Here is a 14398-nt window from a genome sequence, read left to right as displayed (position 1 = left end):
TTAGGCCCAAATAAGATCTTCTCTAAGTTTTTAATGGAAATAGATTTTTTGAAAGGGAAGAAAATAGGTTTACGTGAATGGCATGGGCAATAGGGGAAAGGAAGAAAGGGAAGGGAAGAAGAAAAAAAAGGGAAGAAAATAAAGGAAAGAGGAAGAAAAAGAAAAGGAAAGAAAGGAAGAAGAAAGGGAAAGAGAAAGGGAAAAAGAAAAAGGGAAAAAAAGGGCTGGAGGTTTGGTTGACCACCTTGGTGGGTCCCACCTCTAAAAAAAATGAATGATAAAAATAAAGATAAAATAAAAAGAAATGATAAAATAAGGTAAAAGAAAATGTTTATATTATTTTTTTTCTTTTTCTTTTAAAAATAAAATACAAGTAGATAAGCCATCTCAGAGTGGGCTCTCCTTCCAAATTTAAAATTCATCTTGATAATCATAGGGGTAGAATGGTCTTTTTAGAAAGATTTCTGACGAAATAAACTATTTTTGGCAGTTTTTGAAACTGACTCAGAATTCGAAGTTCAATGCCCGTTGCGAAGCAAATCCATTATAGAATTTGAAAATTTAAGTTTGAAAGAGATCCGGATTATTTTTCTCAGGAAAATATTTCCAAATTTAGAATCCTGGGGGTAAAAATGTCAATTTTGAAAACCCAGGGTTTGAAATTGATTTCTGAAAACTTTTAAAACTCAATCTGGATTGAAATTTATAAAACTGGAGTTCTGGACTTCGAAAATGGAATGAAATGTGATAAAATGTTATGAAATGCTGAGAAATGATATGAAATGATATGCAAAATGCTAACCCTGAATGAAGAATTTTGGATGTTAGACCCCGATTGGTAGTTGTACGAGTTCAAAAAGTGTTAAAAATGATAAAATTTGCAAAATGGTTTTTAGACTCTACCGAGCTAGAATGGCACTGAAAATCAGGGTTTGAGCTGAATTAAATTGAAATGAGCCGGATTTTAGAGTTTTAGAACTCAAATGAACTGACAAGACACTGACTCAACTGACCTTTCCGGCTAAATTTTCAAGAAAAGCTGCCATTTTTAGAGAAATGGTACGGAATGGTCACTGAAGCGAAGTGAATTACGAACCTGAGCTGGGTTTGAGCTAGAACAAAGATCAATAATACTAACATAAACTAAAATCGAAGCTCGAACACTAGCTCAACTGACTGGACTCAACTCAATTTCAGCTAAATGAGCTGAAATGGGCTAAAATGGGCTCCTGGACACCTGAAAATGGTTTTAAACTAAAACTGGAGCACTTGAACTCCTGGTGAGCTTAAGCTAGACTCTAGGGAACATGACTGACTGTGAATGATTAACTCAGAGACAATTGGCTTGGATTTGAGTGAAAAATGAGCTCATTTATGAAGAAATGATCCCATTTTGGCAGGAATGGTCAGAAATGAAAATGGTATGTTCATCATGAGCTCAGATGAGCTTGAAACGACTGATATTCTAACTATTCTGAACTGACCAATGAGCTTGGTTGACTCCGATTGACTGGGGTCCGGGATGACCTAGGGGTAAAATGGTAATTTTCCTAATGAAAGTGGGTAAAATGGTATTTTTTCTAAAACTGACTTAAAGTTGGACTCCTACACTGACCTAATAGGGTTGGCACTGCAAGAGGAGTGTGTTTGAAAATGAATGAGAAAATTTAAAGTGTTTACAGATGCCCCTCTTTGCTACAAAGCCAGTTTAGGGTCGAGCTTAGTAGCAAAGAAAAACACACCAAATTTGGGCTATAAAAATGCCCTAGTTAGAAGAATCTGACTGGGTATGAAGAAATTAGCCCTGATGAAAAATACTAGATATGAAATAGAGAATAAAGAAGAAAGAATTTACTTCAAAGAAGTGAAATTCAGGTTTTGCCCTTAACCTGGATGGGACGAGAAATACCTCATGTAGAAATGAGGCTCATGTTTGACCATTAACCTGACCGGGAAATGAAATACCTCATCAAAATGAGGCTCAGGTTTAACTCTTAACCTGACCGAAAAATGAAAATGATGGGATTCTCGAAAGAAGAACCCATGATGGAACCTTCCGACTTCCGCATAATGAATCTGATAAGGGGTTTTGCAAAAGGATGAAATTGGGGTCCCTAAAGCTTGAAAAGGGGTTTGATTTTGGGTGCCTCATTGCTGAGACTAAATAACTTTTGAAATTGATGGCCTTTTGCGAGAAAATGATTGGTGGCTTAACCTCAAGCTGAAATTGGACTGTCTATGGTGGGACAGTGGGGACATAGGGAAGTGTGCGAATCTGAGAGCTCAGACGCTCAGATTATATCAACAAAAGGGAAAGAATCTTGAAAACTCCCATTATGAAGTCCTAAAAGGGATAACAAATAGTGTCAAGATACACCAAAGATGAGCCTCAAGCTCTCGCTTCACGCTTGGATAACTAGAAAATATTGTCAAAATGTTGAAAATTGTTGTTGATTCAAAATAACTGAAAGTGATGCACATTGGTGCGAAAATATTCTCTTTTTTCTACCTGAAGTACTACCTCCGACTAGGCTTAACTTCGTAGAATCAAGATTCGAATTCGAATTTCTTGCGATTGACTTTCTTTCAAGGAAGCTATCAATTTCCTTGATATGAACGAAAAAGAAAGAATTCTTATTGTGAAAGCAATTGGTGAAAGAATATTGATAATAGAATTTCACAAAATTTAAAGAGGATTCTTGGCAGATTTGGTAGTTTGATATCCTGGGATTCTTTTCTCATGATGATCTTTCTGCACTTTTTTTTTTTCTGGCAGAATTAAAGCTCTCTTGGGTTTTTGGGGATTACAACATCCTTCATTTTGGAGATGTCCTAAATTTTCTCTCTTTTTTTTTGGAAGGGTACATCACAAATTCCTTCATCTCAGAGATGTTACAATCTTTCTTTTCTCTCAGGGATTATATTGACGATTATTGTCTCTTTAGTTGGAAATCTCTTGATGATAGCAGAAATTAAATATCCTTTAGGGTTTGTCGAGAGGCTCATCGTAGTCGCCTTCATCTTGAAGGTGATCTGAACTTTCCTTGGAAGGATTCGTCACAAACTCCTTCATCTTGGAGATGATCCAAATCTTCTTTGGCCCCCGGGGTTTAACTCGCATAATTCGTCTTCATCTTGACGACAATTGAGAGATCCCTTTTGCAGATATTTAATTGCAGCTTAAATGATTAAGGAAATATGGAAATTGTGTGGATTTTTCAATATTACCCAGGATATTTTGACTACTTTATTTTCCAAGAATGATCTTTAAAAATGTGCCATTGACTGCGATCAATATCAATCACTTATGGCTTTGCGACAACATTGAATTTTCTTTGCTAGCCATATCGAGGATTTATTCTTCATCCTTTTGGTTGGCCAATAGAAAGATTTTAAATTTTGAGTCTTTTTTTGTGAAAGCTTTGTCCTTTCAGAAGAACTACTGAAGGTATTCTGAGGTAAAGATTTTGTGCAATAAGGACTTTGAAATAAACAAATATTTAATGACAAATTGGAAAAATGTTCTTGAAATTCTTCGTGAAAGCGAGCATTTGAAGCATGACTCAATGCATCCATGGCAAAAAATTTCTTCTCTTTTCCCCAAAGGAGAGACTCCACTAATTAAAATTTAAAGAAAAGAAAATTCGAGTCGAAACTCGAACCGGTTCAACCAAGAATATCATTGGTTCATTAGGAACGACATGGGTTCAATAGGGATTCAGCCTAGGAACGACATTGGTTCAATTGAGAATGACATTGGTTCACTGAGAGCGACATGAGTTCAATAGAGATTCAGCCTAAGAACGACATTGGTTCAATTGAGAACGACATTGGTTCAATAGAGATTCAGCCTAAGAACAACATTGGTTCAATTGAGAACGACATTGGTTCACTAGGAACAACATGGGTTCAATAGGGATTCAACTTAAGAACGACATTGGTTCAGTTGAGAACGACATTGGTTCACTGGGAACGACATGGGTTCATTAGGGATTCAGCCTAAGAACGACATTGGTTCAATTAAGAACGACATGGGTTCAATAGGAACGACATTAGTTCACTGGGAACGACAGGGGTTCAATAGGGATTCAGCCTAAGAATGACATTGGTTCAATTGAGAACGACATGGGTTCAATAGAGATTCAGCCTAAGAACGACATTGATTCAATTGAGAATGACATTGGTTCACTGGGAACGACATGGGTTCAATAGGGATTCAGCCTAAGAACGACATTGGTTTAGTTGAGAATGACATTGGTTCACTAGGAACGACATGGGTTCAATAGGGAACGACATTGGTTCACTGGGAACGACATGGGTTCAATAGGGATCCAGCCTAAGAACGACATTAGTTCAATCGAGAACGACATTGGTTCACTAGGAACAACATAGGTTCAATAGAGATTCAACCTAAAAATGACATTGGTTCAATCGAGAACGACATTGGTTCACTAGGAACGACATGGGTTCAATAGGGATTCAGCCTAAGAACGACATTGGTTCAGTTGAGAACGACATTGGTTCATTGGGAACGACATGGGTTCAATAGGGATTCAGCCTAAGAACAACATTGGTTCAATCGAGAACGACATTGGTTCACTAGGAACGACATGGGTTCAATAGGGAACGACATTGGTTCACTGGGAACGACATGGGTTCAATAGGGATCTAGCCTAAGAACGACATTGGTTCACTAGGAACGACATGAGTTCAATAGGGATTCAACCTAAGAACGACATTGGTTCAATCGAGAACGACATGGGTTCAATAGAGATTCAGCCTAAGAACTTAGATCAGGAGGACTTCAACCTACATATCACATTTCTGAAAAATATCAATCCAAAAGGGGTTCGACCTAAGAACCGGGGTTGAGAAGGACTTTTGGTTCACAAAGGGGTTCAACCTCTGAGCCGTATTGGTTTGACAGGCGTTCAACCTACAAATCACATTGGTTCCACAGGGGTTCCACCTACGAACTATCAATTCCATAGGGATTTAACCTAAGAATCACAGTTTAAGAAGGAAGGGATCAACTTATGGGTTTTGAATTTGGGAAATGAAAATTTTTTTGATAAAAAATTCTTAGTTCATGATTTGAATGGACCATCATAGTTAGCTTCTCATGGCCTGTTTTCAGGATTAACCTCTTATCCTGAGCAGGGAAGCTATATGAAAATGCAGATGAATGCATGTAAATGCAAATGTATGCAAATGAATACAAAATGATGTAAATGGGTGCACATGCGTGCAAAATGGGAGATTGGTTTGATCCTGCCTGCATACAGAACATTTAAAAAAAAAAAAACAAATTTTCAAGAAAAATGCCCCTGTGTAACTAGGGAATAAGGTGTTGGACGAAAGGATAAGTAATTCATATTTGATGAGAATTCTTTGAAGATAACGAGGTAAAAACTGACAATGAGCTTCTTGGTTGATCGGAGAGGCACTCTGAAAAAGGTTACCCCTTGTAAGAAGACATTAAACATTTGCAAAGAAGAAATATAAAAGATGGCGCCAGGCCATAAGGAAAATTGACAAATTTATTAATGCATTGAAGAAGGAAATAACAGATTGATAGAAGAACTGAGACTGCATTGTCCCTTCAAAATGACAAAATGATGAAAGTGACATAGTCTCGACATTGTCAATTTTTTAGAAAACTTGCTCAGGATGGTCGACTGGTGTGTTCCTCATCTTCAATAAGGATATTCTTGTCGATGCAATCTTGAATGATATTCTTCAGGACGAAACAATTCCCAGTGTCATGCCCTACTACCCGATGAAATTTGCAGAATTTTTCTTTGAATATGCCCATGATTGTTGTGGGATTAGCTACTTTAGGTAAACAGATCATATCTTTTGCGAGCATGTATTCCAGAACACTCTCTAGTGTCTGGTCCAGAGGGGCGAACTTTTGATCCGTACTCCAACCCTTGCGCTTTGGCTTTTCTTGATCTTTCTCTTTATGCTGAGGACTAGATTGAAGAGGCTTATCATTGTTGGAGAACTTTCCTTTTTGGCTCTTGGATCACTCCGAATAGTTATCATGATTTTTCTTATTTCTTTTGCTATCATTGGCAGAAAGAGTGAAGTGAGCCTTCTTCTTCTGCTCATTTTGATTGTTACCCTTTGTAAAGATGAAGCCTTCATAAACTCCATTTTCCATGCTTAGCTCGAGCCACTCGACTCGTTCTGTCAGTTCAATGAAGGTTTTTGACGGTATAGTGGAAATGAGACCTCTCAAGGGTTGCGAAAAATTATTCAAGATTAGTGACAATGCATGCCCCTCTGATATCGGGTCTCTCATCTTGTTGCAAGCTGACCTCCATCGGTGAATAAAATCTCGGGCCTTCTCATTTTCTTTCTGATTGAGGCCGCAGAGATGATTGAGGGTGGGAAGTGCCTCAGCATTGAAGAGGAATCGCTCGATGAACATGTTTACCACTTTGTCAAATTCTTTTAGTTCAATTGGGTTAACATGCTCTTAATACCATTTAGCTGTGGTTCCCTCCAGACTGCGAGGGAAACAAAGGAAAAGAGCCCGATTATCTCGCTTGAATTTGGAGCATTCAACGAAGAACATGACGAGATGTGCCTTAGGGTCGCCAGAACCATCAAATTTAATGAATTTTCTTGGGAGATTTTCAAGATTATCATCCTCATCCAAACCATCATAGAAGTCTTCGCTGGTAAAGACTTTCTTACTCTTGTCGCGGGCCTGCAGATCTCGAACCATTCTGACCCCTTCTTTGAATTGTGGTTGGTCAAAGTCATTGGCGAACTGCTCTTTAATTTTATGGGCTGACCCTTGCCCTTGAGTAGATCTACGGAGTACCTGCTGAGTTTCAATTTCTTCCTCTATGTCTTCCACTGACTCTTCCTCATCACTTGTATCAACATCCTGAATAGGCTTCTTAGACAACTTCAAAACCTTTTTGACTACCCGACCTTTTGCCTTATGCTTGACCTGGGTCTTTTCTGCAGTGGCTTCAGCTTGCTCTGCCATCATCTTGCTTATCATATTTTTAAACATGGCATACATCTGAGGATCGATGCCATCATCTGCTTGTTGACCTTGATTTTTGACTGATCGGGGCGAGTCTATCTCTTCTTCTGAAGTTGTTGAATATGCAATGCCTTCGACTGATGCAGTTTTCTTCCCTGACCTTGTCTGAACCATTGAATATCACGAACACTCTCTGCATGGCAAAGCTGATGGTTAGGTTTTTGAGAGATATTTTGATTGGAAGAAAATATTTGTTGAGAAATTTGGTAGACGATTTGAAAGAATATCCCATTACTAGGGATTGAGTCGTCGTTGGGATTACGACAATTGCATTGTCATTCCTTTGCAAAGAAAATAAACTGAAATTATGCCTTGTTACCTAGGCGAGGTTGTCAAACCAAGAATGAAGAATTTGAAAGATTTTTTATTCATTGAAGGAAAAACATGATTGCATCAATAATAAACTTGAGAAAGGGGAGGCGGATAGACAATTTGCCACCACTCTTTATAATCAGCAGAGACACGAGGACCGAGAAAAAATAGAAGAATAACAAAAGAGTCCCAGCCATATCTGGTAGAATGGTATATTCCGAACCACTATGCTGATGTAAGGTCGAATTCTGGCATGACTCCTGATAGCAGCCGCATCTCTATGTGTTTCTGTCTCTGAGAAAACTGTCGGACACACCGCTCCGGATGATAGTAGACGCAAAAGAAAGGACCAAGTAGCTTGAATCTCTTGCCATATGCATAGGTGTATATGGGAGGTGATCATTCTCGATCAAAATAGTCCCACACCACTTCTTCTTGTAGATGATCAATCAGGAATCGATATCGTGCAACTGAAAGAAGCTTCTTGCCGTTGTATCTGAACGAACTAGCTCTGGTCGATACATGCTGAAGGAACCAAGACTGAAGTGCATAGGTACATCCCTCGACTAAAATGGACTCTCCAAGCATGAAGCGAGTCAATTCACTATATAGAAAAGCAAGTGCGGTCATGACTATCAAGAGACGGCTGGTCTGTAGTCTTCCCCATCTCCTCAGAAGCTGAACTATTCTGACATCCATAAAATTTTGTCCATCTGGAAAGAAAGCGAGTCCTATAGTGTATAGAACCATCACTTGCTGAATTCTCTCTCGAGCTGTCCTGGATAGCGAGTTGACTTCTGCGAATGCCCCGTACTGTTGGTAGATCTCGATCAGGCTCACGTATTGGTTCTCATTTTCTTCAATCAGTGGCCACAACTTACGCCCTGTCATGCAAGCTAAAACATCTTAGGGGTCCAAACCCTTGACATTGATAAAAAACGGTTGCTCCAATGGATCTCTAGGCTGACCGGCTGACTTGGGCAATCCCATGATCTCTGAAAACTCCTCCATCAGCAGGGTCATCTCACCCTCTGAGAACCAAAATGTGCAAGAGCTCGGATTCCACCGCTCTGCCAGCGCATGGATCAGATTTCCATTGACTGTCAACTTTCTCCCTGTGAATGCCAGTTTCAACCCGCAATCGCTTAAGTGGTCCGAAAACATACGAGAGAAGTTCTTGAATCAAGTATAGTACCACCGGGGGAAGAAGGGTCCGGTGTTAAGAGCTCGATGCTCGGGAAGACTTTGTCGCACCTCATAGGAGGTGTGACCCTCAGGAAAGACAGAGTCGAGCTGACTGGATGCCATTGGACTGAAAGATAGAAAGATTGAAATTAAACCTTGGAAAAATACAAGAATTTTGAAAATTGCAGGCAGGATGAAATACTGAAAATTCGAAGTCCATAGAAACGGAAGAATGGAAAATCACCTGGCGTTTTGAAGAAACAATAGATAATTTGGGAAAAATCGTCCAGGGTTTTTGAGAAAAAAAGAGATACTTCACAAAAGATGGAAAATGAGGTATTTTGGAAAATTGTCTAGTATTTTGGAAAATTGTCTAGTATTTTGGAAAAACTAGAAAAAAATATGGGAAAATAAGATGGAAATGAATATCATACATTCAATAACAAACAACTATGCACATACAACATTCCCTAAGAAGCTGACTCTAAATGCATCAATTTTGAAAGAGCTTTAGGATCCTAATCCTGACTCTAGGCTCAGATCAACTATGTCCAATCATGCTATGCCGATATACTCGAGCCGAGGCTCGATGTTGTTACGACAATGAAGTCGTACATGATACTTCAAGTACAAGGTTTTGATGATGAACAAGTGAATCAACTGCATTTCAGCTAAGGCAATGAAGAAAGATGTCAAGAATTGAAGAATTCGATGAAGAATCTTTGAAGACTAGTATGCAAATGTTAAATTCATTAAAAGTCTTAGATTCTTGTAAGAGCCTTACTTAGAGTGCATATTTCGGTTGCATTTTACCTGAAAAGTCTTTAGAAAAACTTTTCTAAAAGAAACCTTCATGAAAATCTTTTTAGAAAACACTTTTCTTAAATTTTCGTGTTTATTAGTCGACCAATAGACTCACGAGTCGACTAATCCTTTCGCACCATATTTTCTAAAATGTCCTTTTTATCAAATTAGTCGACCGAAGGTTTTATTAGTCGACCGGACAGAATGTCTGTTTTTTGGAAATTTTAGCAGCAGTCGACTAATGACTTTATCAGTCGACTGGATAGAACATGTGTTTTCTGGAAATTTAGCAGCAGTCGACTAATGCTTTTATCAGTCGACCGGACAGAACTTGTGTTTTTTTCAGAAAATTTTAGCAGCAGTTGACTGAAAGGTTTTTCAGTCTACTAATGATATTATCAGTCGACTAACTTTTCTCTAGTCGACTAAGTTTCAAAACTTCAGTTTTTCAAACGGCTCGATTAACATATAAGTCGACCGATGATAACTATCAGTCTACTAATAGCTAATTATTAGTCAATTAACTATTGTTCCAGTCGACTAATTTTGTCATTTTTCCTGAAACTTTAAAAAGGCATGTCTTTTCATTTTTCAAACATTTTGATTGTTCAAAATGGACTGTTTTGACACCCTTTCATACCCTCAACGTATAAAAACTTTCAACTATAAATATGAGTGCATTTTACACTCAAAAGCACTGAAATTCAATCAATTTGAATCAATTACTCTTTGCTTTTAACTCATATTCATTTTCTTACTCACGTGATATTTTTCACTTCAGTTTTTCACTCAAATTCCTTTGAGAGATAGTGAATTCGTGAGTAAAGTATTTCAACAACCTCAAAAGCCAATTGCATCTCATTTGCATTAAAAAAAAGGGCTCATAGGTTGTATTGTAAGTTGTTATTTGTTTCAATTTTCTGTAAAAGGAATGACTCCTTGGTTTAAAGGAGTTGTTTGCTTTCAGTAGGTGTGTTACTGGAAGTGGGACCAGATTTGGTGTGTATGATCTTGTAGTTACACAAGGTTGATAGTGGAAATCTCAAGCGAGTTTTGCTTGGGGACTGGATGTAGGTCGGGAAAGACCGAACCAGGATACATTATTGTGTTCTTTGTGTGTTTGCTTTGTGAATTGCAAAATTCGTCAAAATTCCGCAGACAATTTTTAAAAGCACTATTCACCCCCCTCTAGTGCTCGTTGCCTCGATCCTACTGCACTTTCATTTGGTATCAAAGCAGGTTTGCTATTATTTTGATTTGACCATCATCTAGCTTGACAACTACAACATCTCAGCACAAAGAAGGATGCTCCTTTGTTCGTCCTCCTCTCTTCGACGGAACAAACTATGGATACTGGAAAGTGAGAATGACAATATTCTTGCAATCCATGGATCTCGAAATTTGGAGAGTTGTTTCAGAAAAGTACTAAATGCCATCAACTGATTTCAGCCAATGGACCGATGAAGAAAAGAAGACTGCTTCACTTAATGCCAAAGCGATGAATGCATTGTATTGTGCCGTTGACAAGGTAGAGTTCAATCGTATCTCTCAATGCTCTACAACAAATGAAATCTGGCATACTCTTCTCGTGACTCACGAAGGTATGTCAAAGGTAAAGGAATCTAAAATCGCTTCTTTAGTTCATAAATTTGAATTGTTTAAAATGAAGCAAAATGAATCTAAATTGGACATGGTAACAAGAATGACCGATATCACTAACACTCTGAAATCCCTTGGAAAAGAATATTCACAAGTGGATTTAGTAAGAAAAATTCTAAGGTGTTAACTCCTGAATGAGAGAGAAAAACCACTACTATTAAGGAAGCAAATGATTTAAACACTCTCACTCTTGAAGATTTGGTTGGTAACTTAATGACATATGAAGTTCAACTTCAAGACAAACAAGAAGAAGAACCCAAGAAGAAATCTCTTTATTTTAAGGCTACTTCTGATTCTGAAAATTCAGAAGAAGATGAAAATGATGATGAAGATATTGCTCTCATCACAAGGCAATTCAAAAGATTCATCAAAAAGGAAAGATTTCAAAGAAAAGTAAAGAAAGCGGATTCTTCCAATCCAAATGAAGTCAAGTGCTTTAACTGCAAAAAGGCAGGACATATCAAAAAAGATTGTCCTTTTCTCAAAATCAACCCCAAGGACCAATTCAAGAAGAAAAAGGCATTTCAAGCTTGTTGGGATGATAGTGACTCCTCTTCCGATGAAGAATCAAATGAAGAAGTCGCCAACATGTGCTTTGTAGCACAAGAAGATTCGGTAAGTTAATTTGACTATGATGATTTATTAGAAGCATTCAATGATTTATATGCTAAATTTAAGAGTCTAAGTTCTAAAAACAAAGAGTTAAAAACTGCGAATTCAACTCTTGACTCTCAAAATAATGTTACTTTAAGAGATAGAAGATCTCAAGAAGGAAAACTCCTGTCAAGCATTTGAGATAAAAGAAATTGGAATTAGAACCAATCTCTTACAAAAAGAAATAACTTATCTAGAAGAAAAATCAAATGATCTTCTTTCTATAGTAACCAAATTCACAAATGGTCAAGAGAATCTAGAGAGACTTCTTGGTTCTCAAAGATGCTCGGTTAATAAAACCGGATTGGGATATAGCTTCTTTGATACTCAAAATAGACCAAACTATGTGGTGAAGAATCAAAGACAATATTCTCAACCATTTGTTCATATAACTAAATTTTTTAGTTCTAATAGAAATGCATCTAATCATGAAACTTATAATGCTTATAAGCCTAGACATGACTACTCTAGAAATGTTAAATCTTTTTATAGAAAGAATGTTTATTATCAAAGGAAACCAAAATCCAAATGGATATGGGTTCCTAAGACTAACTCTCATGGACCCAAAAATAGAAAGGGGTCAAATGCTTTGTCTTCTAATTTTGTTGTAGGTACACAAAATAAGGAGCAAATGGATATTGGACAGCGGTTGTTCCAAACATATGATTGGAAGGCCGAAGTTATTTTTCACCCTCCAAAATAAGGATAGAGGAACCGTCACCTTTGGTGACAATAACAAGGGAAAAGTAATAGGTATTGGTAATATTGGTAATCCAAAATTTCCCTTGATAGAAAATGTTCTTTTAGTAGATGGTTTAATGCATAATTTATTATCTATTATTCAATTATGCGATAAAGGTTTTCATGTTTCTTTTGAACATGATTTATGCTTAATTTCTGATTTTCAATCTAAAAAGATCGTTTTTAAAGGTAAAAGAAGGAACAATATGTATAAACTTTATCTAGATGAGTTACCACTTTTAATGAAAAATGTCTTATTGTTTTAAATGAAATTCAATGGTTATGGCACAAGAGACTTGGACATGTTAACTTCAAAATTATTTCCAAGTTATCCAAGAATGATCTTGTAAGAGGCCTACCTAGAATACCATATAAGAAAAATCACTTATGTGATGCTTGTCAAAGGGGTAAACAAATCAAGAGTTCTTTTAAAGCAAAAGATATAGTTTCAACAAAACGTCCTCTTGAACTTTTACATTTAGATCTATTTGGACCATCTAGAATTCAAAGTTTGAATGGTAGCAAGTATGCTTTTGTTATAGTAGATGATTATTCTCGATTTACGTGGGTGATTTTTCTAAAAAGCAAAAATGATGTTTTTTTCTGAATTTTTCAAACTTTGTAGAAGAATTACAAATGAAAAATCTACATCTATAATTAAAATTCGTAGTGATCATGGTGGTGAATTTGAAAATGAATCTTTTCTAAAGTATTGTGATTTACATGGTATATCTCACAACTTTGCTTTTCCTAGAGCGGCTCCATAAAATGGAGTTGTTGAAAGAAAGAATAGAACTTTGCAAGAATGTGCTAGAACCATGCTTCAAGATAAAAAATTACCAAAATACTTTTGGGCTGAAGCAATAAATACAACATGTTATGTTTTAAACCGTGTTCTTATTTTACCAATCTTACATAAAACATGTTTTGAATTGTATTATGATTGTATACCAAAGTTCTCGTATTTCAAAATTTTTGGTAGTAAATGCTTCTTGTTAAATACCAAAGATAATCTTGATAAGTTTGATTCGAAATCAGATGAATCAATATTTCTTGGATATTCTTCTAGAAGTAAAGCTTATCGTATTTTTAATAAAAGAACATCTTGCATTGAAGAATCTTTACATGTTGCATTTGATGAGAATAGTGAGCAGGTTATACCTCTAAGCGAAGGAGAAGAAGTAATACTTCAAGAAGAACCTTTGATATAGAGTACTTCTCAAGAAAATGTTTCTCTTCAACCGGTTTGGAAAGAAGTTCCCAATCATCCACATGAACAAGTTATTGGAGAAATAAAGAGTGGTGTCCAAATTAGAAGGCAATTGCAATATATTGCAAATATTGCTTTCATATCTAAAATAGAACCAAAGAATATCAATGAGGCTTGTGATGATGAATTTTGGCTTTTGGCCATGTCTGAAGAACTTAACCAATTTACTAGGAATGATGTATGAGATCTAGTTGATAGACCAAAGGATCATCCAGTAATTGGAACAAGATAGGTCTTCCGAAATAAGCTGGACGAAAATGGCGAAGTCATTCGAAACAAAACAAGGCTAGTAGCACAAGGCTATAATCAAGAAGAAGGCATAGATTTTGATGAAACCTATGCACCGGTGGCTCGACTGGAGTCAATTCGAATGATGCTTGCTTTTGCTAGTTACATGAACTTTAAGTTATATCAAATTGATATTAAGAGTGCATTCTTAAATGGACACATCAATGAAAAAGTTTATGTAGAGAAACCTCCAGGCTTTGAAAATGAGAAATATCCAGAAAAAGTCTACAAATTAAAAAGAGTTTTGTACGGACTTAAACAAGCATCAAGAGCGTGGTATGAAAGACTACGAAATTTTCTAGAACAATCTGGTTTTTCCATTGGTCGGGTAGACTCCACTTTATTTTTTAAAAATCTTAATTCAGATATTCTTATTGTGCAAATTTATGTTGATGACATAATATTTGGTTCTACTAATG

This window comes from Nuphar pumila, chromosome 9 (assembly GCF_984573655.1).
Source record: "Nuphar pumila chromosome 9, dmNupPumi1.hap1.1, whole genome shotgun sequence".
Taxonomy (NCBI): domain Eukaryota; kingdom Viridiplantae; phylum Streptophyta; class Magnoliopsida; order Nymphaeales; family Nymphaeaceae; genus Nuphar; species Nuphar pumila.
The sequence above is the reverse complement of the archived record's forward strand: the minus strand, read 5'-3'. Positions refer to the sequence as shown.